Below are 10,346 nucleotides of genomic sequence, written 5' to 3' on the forward strand. Positions count from 1 at the left end.
ACGTGGAATTGTGTCTTAAACAAGTGTCTATTATTACAGCTTGTGGAATTGGGTCTTGAACAAGTGTCTATTATTACAACACGTGAGATTGTGTATTAAACAAGTGTCTATTATTACAACACATGGGATCGTGTCTTAAACAAGTGTCTACTATTATTACAACACGCGGGACTGTCTCTTAAACAAGTGTATATTATTACAACAAGTGGAATTGTGTCTCGAACAAGTCTCCATTATTACATCACGTGGAATTGTGTCTTGAACACGTGTCTATTATTACAACACGTGGAATTGTGTCTTAAACAAGTGTCTATTATTACAACATGTGGAATTGTGTCTTGAACAAGTGTCTATTATTACAACACGTGGAATTGTGTCTTAAACAAGTGTCTGTCATTACAACACGTGGAATTGTGTCTTGAACAAGGGTCCATTATTACATCACGTGGATTTGTGTCTTGAACACGTGTCTATTATTACAACATGTGGAATTGTGTCTTAAACAAGTGTCTATTATTACAAGACGTGGAATTGTGTCTTAAACAAGTGTCTATTATTACAACACGTGGAATTGTGTCTTAAACAAGTGTCTATTATTACAGCTTGTGGAATTGGGTCTTGAACAAGTGTCTATTATTACAACACGTGAGATTGTGTATTAAACAAGTGTCTATTATTACAACACATGGGATCGTGTCTTAAACAAGTGTCTACTATTATTACAACACGCGGGACTGTCTCTTAAACAAGTGTATATTATTACAACAAGTGGAATTGTGTCTCGAACAAGTCTCCATTATTACATCACGTGGAATTGTGTCTTGAACACGTGTCTATTATTACAACACGTGGAATTGTGTCTTAAACAAGTGTCTATTATTACAACATGTGGAATTGTGTCTTGAACAAGTGTCTATTATTACAACACGTGGAATTGTGTCTTAAACAAGTGTCTGTCATTACAACACGTGGAATTGTGTCTTGAACAAGTGTCCATTATTACATCACGTGGATTTGTGTCTTGAACACGTGTCTATAATTACAACATGTGGAATTGTGTCTTAAACAAGTGTCTATTATTACAAGACGTGGAATTGTGTCTTAAACATGTGTCCATTTTTATGACACGTGGAATTGTGTCTTAAATAAGTGTATATTATTTCAAAACGTGGAATTGTGTCTTAAACATATGTCCATTATTACGACATGTGGAATTGTGTCTTAAACAAGTGTCTATTATTACGACACGTGGAATTGTTTCTTAAACAAGTGTCCATTATTACAACACGTGGAATTGTGTCTTGAACAAGTGTCCATTATTACAGCACGTGGAATTGTGTCTTAAACATGTGTCTATTATTTCAACATGTGGAATTGTGGCTTGAACAAGTGTCTATTATTACAACATGTGGAATTGTGTCTTAAACAAGTGTCTATTATTACAACACGTGGAATTGTGTCTTAAACAAGTGTCTATTATTACAGCTTGTGGAATTGGGTCTTGAACAAGTGTCTATTATTACAACACGTGAGATTGTGTATTAAACAAGTGTCTATTATTACAACACATGGGATCGTGTCTTAAACAAGTGTCTACTATTATTACAACACGCGGGACTGTCTCTTAAACAAGTGTATATTATTACAACAAGTGGAATTGTGTCTCGAACAAGTCTCCATTATTACATCACGTGGAATTGTGTCTTGAACACGTGTCTATTATTACAACACGTGGAATTGTGTCTTAAACAAGTGTCTATTATTACAACATGTGGAATTGTGTCTTGAACAAATGTCTATTATTACAACACGTGGAATTGTGTCTTAAACAAGTGTCTGTCATTACAACACGTGGAATTGTGTCTTGAACAAGGGTCCATTATTACATCACGTGGATTTGTGTCTTGAACACGTGTCTATTATTACAACATGTGGAATTGTGTCTTAAACAAGTGTCTATTATTACAAGACGTGGAATTGTGTCTTAAACAAGTGTCTATTATTACAACACGTGGAATTGTGTCTTAAACAAGTGTCTATTATTACAGCTTGTGGAATTGGGTCTTGAACAAGTGTCTATTATTACAACACGTGAGATTGTGTATTAAACAAGTGTCTATTATTACAACACATGGGATCGTGTCTTAAACAAGTGTCTACTATTATTACAACACGCGGGACTGTCTCTTAAACAAGTGTATATTATTACAACAAGTGGAATTGTGTCTCGAACAAGTCTCCATTATTACATCACGTGGAATTGTGTCTTGAACACGTGTCTATTATTACAACACGTGGAATTGTGTCTTAAACAAGTGTCTATTATTACAACATGTGGAATTGTGTCTTGAACAAGTGTCTATTATTACAACACGTGGAATTGTGTCTTAAACAAGTGTCTGTCATTACAACACGTGGAATTGTGTCTTGAACAAGTGTCCATTATTACATCACGTGGATTTGTGTCTTGAACACGTGTCTATTATTACAACATGTGGAATTGTGTCTTAAACAAGTGTCTATTATTACAAGACGTGGAATTGTGTCTTAAACATGTGTCCATTTTTATGACACGTGGAATTGTGTCTTAAATAAGTGTATATTATTACAACACGTGGAATTGTGTCTTAAACAACCGTCTATTATTACAACACGTGGAATTGTGTCTTTAACATATGTCCTTTATTACGACATGTGGTATTGTGTCTTAAACAAGTGTCCATTATTACAACACGTGGGATTGTGTCTTAAACAAGTGTGTACTATTATTACAACACGCGGGACTGTCTCTTAAACAAGTGTCTATTATTATAACAAGTGGAATTGTGTCTTTAACATAAGTCCATTATTACAACATGTGGAATTGTGTCTTGAACAAGTGTCTATTATTACAACACGTGAAATTGTGTATTACACAAGTGTATATTATTACAACACGTGGAATCGTGTCTTAAACAAGTGTATATCATTACAACACGTGGAATTGTGTGTTGATCAAGTTTCTATTATTACAACACGTGGAATTGTGGCTTGAACAAGTGTCTATTAATTCAACACGTGGAATTGTGTCTTGAACAAGTGTATATTATTACAACTCGTGGAATTGTGTCTTAAAAAAGTGTCTATTATTATAACGTGTGGAATTGTGTCTTAAACAAGTGTACATTATTACAACACGTGGAATTGTGACTTAAACAAGTATCTATTATTACAACACGTGGAATAGTGTTGAACAAGTGTCTATTATTACAACACCTGGAATTGTGGCTTGAACAAGTGTCTATTATTACAACTCGTGGAATTGTGTCTTAAAAAAGTGTATATTATTACAACTCGTGGAATTGTGTCTTAAACAAGTGTCTATCATTACAACACGTGGAATTGTGTCTTAAATTAATGTTCACTATTATGGTACGTGTAATTGTATTTCAAACATGTGTCTGATAGTTATACTACCCCTCCTCGTAGATTAACGGGAAATAGCGGCTCCTTTTGGAGCCTCGGTCTGGTAAAAGTCCGAGGAGCGTGACCCTTCGAGTGCGCCCTCTAGTGTTATAATTCAAGTAAAGTGTATTTTGACTAATCTGTCATTTGTTATTAAACCGGTTGATTGATACATGCCACTTGTCTTCACTGTGTTGTATTCCTTGCATGGTACCGAAGTCATCTGCGACGGTAGACCTGTCAGCCCTAGGATTATTATTTGTTCTCCTCCCATTTATAGTCCCTTTTAGCCGGTACCGGGAAGTGAGAAGGTCACACGAGCCTAGATTAGATATTTTGTATCGAAAGTGTAGTACAAAATTGAACAAAACATTACTATATTGATTACTATACAGTCTTTTTCTTTGATATGAGTAAATATTACTATTTCCTGTTCTAATTTGTGTATAGCGATTAATAGATGTGATGATGTTGTGCCGCTTATCGCCAATGATGAAGCACCCACAGAACTCACACTTCCTTTCACTGCTAGTATGTGGTAGACAAAACAATAGTACTGGAAATGAAATACACACACAACAAAAAGTTAAAGCTTCTTACTTTAATACCCCTAAAATAATTATAATAAACAGAGCACAGAAAAATACAATGAATAAAGTCTCTAAAATCGGAGATTGCCTAGGGAAGTGTGCATTGGTGATAACTCAGTTACAGGATGTATAATGGATGACAGTCAATGGATTCTGCAACACAACGAAGAAATACAGGAGTCTTGCTTGCAGAGGAACGCTGTTTTCGGGAGGACACCCCTGGAAGCAGAAGATCGCAGATCGCCTGTATCACTTGTCTTACAATATCGCAGCAGCAGGGACACATAAGCCAATCAGAATGTGTTTTTGCTAGCAGCTGTTTCACCTAGGCATGTCAGTATATCTTAACATTTTTTTTATTTAAATCACAATTTGTTCAATGATTTGATATTTTTATTTTAGCCACTCTAAGGCCACTATTATTTCGAGATTCGAAAAAGTTATAATGAATTACAAAATATAATTTAACGAATACGTAATATTAGACTTGCTTACAAGGCTTATTGTTTGTGATAAAAATGGCTTTAATACTTACGAAATACGAGTGTAGTGATTTTGAAATTAGAGAGTGCAACCGACTTGTGTTCCTTGCAAAGTTTAATTATATCCACCAATTTCAATATACATACCACGTGACTAATAGCATGAAAACATTGGAGTTAGAAAATACTGTAACCCAACCTAATCCTAACTTTAACCCAACTCGTATCATCTATTGTTCCAATATACTCCTCTTGAGAACACCTACAGTTAACTTGAGGAGAGTGTACAACGGAATTTGAGAGTTAGATTTTGAGAAAGATCGCCATGGTTTTTTTCTGTTTAAAAATAGTGGATTATTGATGTTTTTGACCAAACAAACGAACCAGAAAAAAACTTTATAATGTACATTTTCTTGACTGTGGTAACTTTTTTTCCTGCAAACACCTGGGCATGCAATTGTTTTTTCTTCTCTAGCTTGCAATTTTGTTTTTCAACAAATCTTCCATCTACCCCTGTGATTTCAAATGTTGGACCCCTTAACAAATCACAGCTGGGTTTTGCTAGCAAAGTTCAAAGCTAGTCAAATAAAGGTTGTGTATACCTATAAAAACAGAAATGGCGACACACATTTGATGAATTTATTTGCTGACAATATCAACTTAAATATTTTCAAAATCACACGAAAAGTTTATAACTATGTATATGTATAACAATTGCATGTTTACTTAAATTGGTTAAAAAATACTTACTGTAGTACATGTATACTGTTCATGCAGTTTCATACCTAATACTAATGTGTAATTAATTTGCATATGTTAAATTAAATTTGTGCTATTAACACAGTGGTTCTGAGTATATTGAATCAAATGTTGAAATACAATTATTTTGAAATTTATAATCTTTTTTATTGATAATTATTTTTTTCATATATCTAGAGCAGCATCATAGGATTGATCTAGATGATTACAAGACTGATAATGTCATAAGATAAGAATTGCAATTATATTAGTTAGTTCAGAACCATCTCTTTTCTTTCTCTAGTTTCTTTCTCTCTTGGAATTTATGGTGTTCCCAGCATCCTTTGCGTGCCTCTCAGTCATTCACTGGCACATGACAGCTAATTTCCCTTCTGGAAATGAACACACAGTTCATGTTTTTCCCACAATGTATTTGCTTTCCTTTTGTTTTTCAAAATGAACAATGAGGTCCCAGGTTGAATCCTGATGACAAAACATATTCAACATCTTGTGTCAGGATGCATTAATTGTGTATTCTGTGTCACTTTAATATATACATTACTTGCCTTTTAGCTTATATAATATAACAACTTTCTGACTTAAATGAATATATTTAGGAACCTTATGTGCAGTAGCAGATACATCTTCACAGCTTGGTGGTTTAAAGCATTGGACAGAAGTATATTGATCCCATCAACATTTCTTTAATTTGTATTTTAAAATTTGCTTTCTAGCTTATAACACAATTATGATATTACATGTGCAAGACCCTCTTCACCCTGATTATGTCCCATCAATTCTTCCTCACAAACCCAACAGTGAGAAGCGAGCAAAAGATATTCTGTTTAAATATCAGCGACGACAGTCCAGGCTAGACCGAAATAATACTCTACACCAAAAACACTGCAAAAACACTGTCAGGTAGTGATGTGTCGAATGTTGAAGATTGTTCTTCATTAGAACAAAATTTAGATTCAGATTCAGATTTACAACTTACACGTATCTTTGATTATGAATATGAAGCTGGGAATACTGATAAAAACCTATTGATTGGGCAACTATACCAAGAGATACAGAACTTAAGAGAAGAACTTGAAAAATCAAAACAGCAGATAAGTCACCTATAGGAACAATTTGAAAGGGTAAAATTGCAGGCATCAGCTATTGAAGGAGATGATGTTAAATCCAAATTTCACACTGGGTTGCCTTTGGACACATTCCTTCGTCTATATTATTTCCTGATACCACATGTCACAAGTAGAACAAAAAACAGCCTTCGATTTATAGATCAGTTCTTTCTTACTTTAGTCAGATTACGTCTGGATTTTCCCTTAGATCTACTTGCATATCAAACTGATTGTGGGGAAACTACAGTTCGTGATTGTTTTTAGAAGTGGACAAATATTATATATGCAAAACTAGGATTTCTTGTTCAATGGCCAGACCGACAATCAGTTGTACAGACTCTACCACCAGAGTTCAAGGAAAAGTTTCCCCGATTAACGGCAATCATAGATTGTTTTGAGATATTCATTGATTGCCCTGGAAATTTATTAGCCCGTCAGAAGACTTACTTTCGCTGTAGTGTGTTTTTTATAGTTAGAGTATTTGTTGCTTGCAGTCCCATTGGTGCTATCACCTACCTGTCTCTAGCATGGGGTGGACGTGTCTCAGATGTTGAATTAGTACAGAAGTCTGGATTTATTTCAAGGTTACCCAGGGGACCAGATTCTTGCTGATCGAGGCTTTACTCTCAGAGATGACTTTGCTACAATCTGTTCTGTAGAACTTATAATACCAGCATTCACGAAAAGGCTTAAAACAGCTATCAGCTTCGCAAGTTGAATTATCCCGGCAAAAATCATCAATTCGCATCCACATTGAACGTGTTATAGGCCTTCTATAGAACAGGTATACCATTCTTCAGGGTACACTTCCCATCCACAATGTCAAGTCTCTTAAAGATGAAGCTGATGATGCAGAGGTTGCTAGTATCGATCGTCTACTGAGAGTTTGTGCAATACTGGTCAATTTGGGAAGCAGCATTCCATTTAAGGGTTAAATTATTAATATTATGACCTATACTTATATAAGCTGTTGATATATTTAAATTTTACATATAAACTTTTAGCTTTGCTCATAGATAAAAGAGTGGATGATTGCCCATCGTCTGTCAACGATATTTTTGTCTTTTGTAAAGTGAAATGTTGAAAATTGCAAGTGTGATTGCTTTGATATTAGGTACCTCAGATGTACCTTTCTCAGATTTGTTCTTTTGTGATGAGACCTTTTTTTATTTTCTAATTGAAATGTGCATTGCTAACAGTGCAGCTATGACAGGAAAGGCTACTTGTTTGTAGTTTCTTTCTGAAGATAAAATCAATTACTCAATTCATAGGTGTATGTTCAAATTTTGTGTTTACAAACATTATATATTTTATGATTCATGTTATGATTTTTTACCTTGCCAGTACCATCAAAGATGGAAGTGAAAGGTATATTAAGGTAGCGAGAAGGTTTTGTGACGTTTTTAAATAAAACATTCTCTGTCTGTTGTCTCGTTCAGAACAGTAATTTAGGTTATATATATCAAAAGACTAAGTATAGAGGTGCAAGTTCGCACAAACTGGACAGACATTGTTTACATAATTATCACGTGACATTATCAATGGCGAACCTTGTAAAAATGACTAAGTCCGCGATTGCGAGAGAACACTGCGGAATTTCCTGGTGAAATTTACGTCATGAATTGTCCGTAATCAAGTCCATTGAAATGCGTCTCCGATAATCAAAAGACCTATTATTCCGATTTCTATGCAGGTTTGTTTTTTTGTCCCCAAATTATTTCATACTTGGCACCTTTAACAGACTATTATTCTGTGACAAAGCATTTTCTTTAAAAACCCAGATATATTTCGCACCATCATTATCTTTTGAACGAGAGTTTGAATGTCCTAGTCCGAACGCACTTGATTTGGCGGCGGTCCCAATGAGTCGTACTCGATCAAAACTTCAACTCGAGAAAAACGCGAAAAACTGTTTTGGTTAATATAACACTGTAGATTTGCTGCATTATTATAAATATACACTAAAAATGGCCAAACATATTAACCACTGATATCATAGACCTCATAAAGAGTGTCAGATAATGAATAATTTCAAGCTTGAGCGTGAAAAATGAAGAAAACTGCTGGCATTTGAGTCCGTACTCCAGGAACGTTCGGGTTTTCCATTGTTATGCAAACGAACAACGATGGATAATCCTCTGACAAACATTACTGTCCCACTGTACACGCTGACAGTTTACAAACAAGCTAATCCTTCATGTGTCTCTGATAAGACATCTAATAAAACGGTTTTCATGGTGAAACAAAATGTCCGATGTTTGAAAAAAATTGCTGTGTCAGAGTGCGACACTGAGTGGCAGATTTTTCTTTGCCTCGTCTGTCAACGCTTTCTTTCTTTTCTTCGCCATTGCGTTAGAAAAAAAATGTACTAGTAAAATAGAATATTGTCTTGGAAAATAAAACGGTTTAAAAGAAAGTTGTGCAAAGTTACAGTACTCCTTTCGCACAACCTCCCGCCCGCTTCCGCTTTCCAATCACCTTTTTCTCTCGCTTTTGCGACCGCTTGTTGAATTCGACGGACAATCTCCTCTTTATTTTCGACCGCCCAAACCCCGAAATATCACCGCCCACCTGCTCGCTCGCGCGCATTTAAAATTCGGACTAACAGAATAATTTCCGAGGTTCACATTCTCTTATAATTGTCTTTCTGGTTTTTATAGATGTTGAACAGCTGACAAAAGTTCAAATACTTTTTGTTTTAACTATATATAATTATATGCACGCAATCTGACCCTTTGACCTCGATTTGGCTTGGACTGAATATTTTACTTTAAACAATATTCTGACGTGAATTACAAAATGTATTTCAACACAAGTACGACATGGTAGTCTGGGGTTTCTTTCCTGATTGTTGAGTCTTCGCAATGTGTTTTGTATAATTATTGTTGTTTTCCCCCGATGCTGAAGGACCGTAAAGCTAAATGGCAGTTACATGCATGGGCTGAGTGAAAGAAAATATTTCTAAGCCTAAAATAAACCTAATATTACACCTCTTTGTGTATTTGTTAATTTTATATATGTTTGTCATGACAGTATGTTTGTAAATATCTAGAAAAATCTCGTCTTTCGTTGATAATTACGATTTTTTGTTTGGAATGTCGATCCCCGCTGGTTTCTCCATACTGAGTTTAGGAAGGGCGTCGATCAACACCGTGACAATCAGCCGAGAGAAGACAAACATTGACCATACTTCATGGGGATCATGTCCGTAATTTGTGGGCTGAAACCCCAAATAATTAATCAAGTATTATTATTTTAATATATATTTTATTTTACATTGCAAAACTAAACCATGCCCAAAAAACAACCGCATTGAAGACGATGCAACTTCAACTAGCCATTTCTTACCTTGAAATAAAAAAAAATAAAATTCGAAGAGCATCGGGGAAAATATTAATAATCATCCTTATCAATCGCTTGCTTTATTTTATTCGAATCCATGAAATTCACGATTTTTTTTTACATTTGTTGGCAACTTCCGCGCTAAAAAAAGATTGAAAATGTGGGTGTGGTTATTTTGCAAAGTCCTGTTGATAATACGGACAAATATGGTTCTGTGACCCAGGTCGTGCTCCGATCAGGTGACTCTCAGCCAATCAATGATGCTGTAACAAAGCATATTTGGCGCTCATTGAAGGGTCGTCGTACAATCCAATCACCGGCGTCGATTCACATAGTTTTTTTGTGCTGTGACAGGCTTCAAAATTATTCGCTGAAAAACATATATTTTGACAAACTGATGGAATTTGACCTCAGTTCAAAAAGAAAATACTAGGCTAAGATACACTAGAGCATTTATGTACCAAGTTTCATTGAATCTGATGAGTGGTTGGGATATTGATGAAAAAATTAATATTGGCTAATCAATATGCAAATTAAGTCATTAATATACATGGTTTCAAACAAAAACTAATCAGGTCTAAGCATCATCTTAGGTTATCAATGTATCAAATACTTAAAATTTA

Source organism: Saccoglossus kowalevskii, chromosome 3 (genome assembly GCF_978046115.1).
Source record: "Saccoglossus kowalevskii chromosome 3, keSacKowa6.1, whole genome shotgun sequence".
NCBI lineage: Eukaryota > Metazoa > Hemichordata > Enteropneusta > Harrimaniidae > Saccoglossus > Saccoglossus kowalevskii.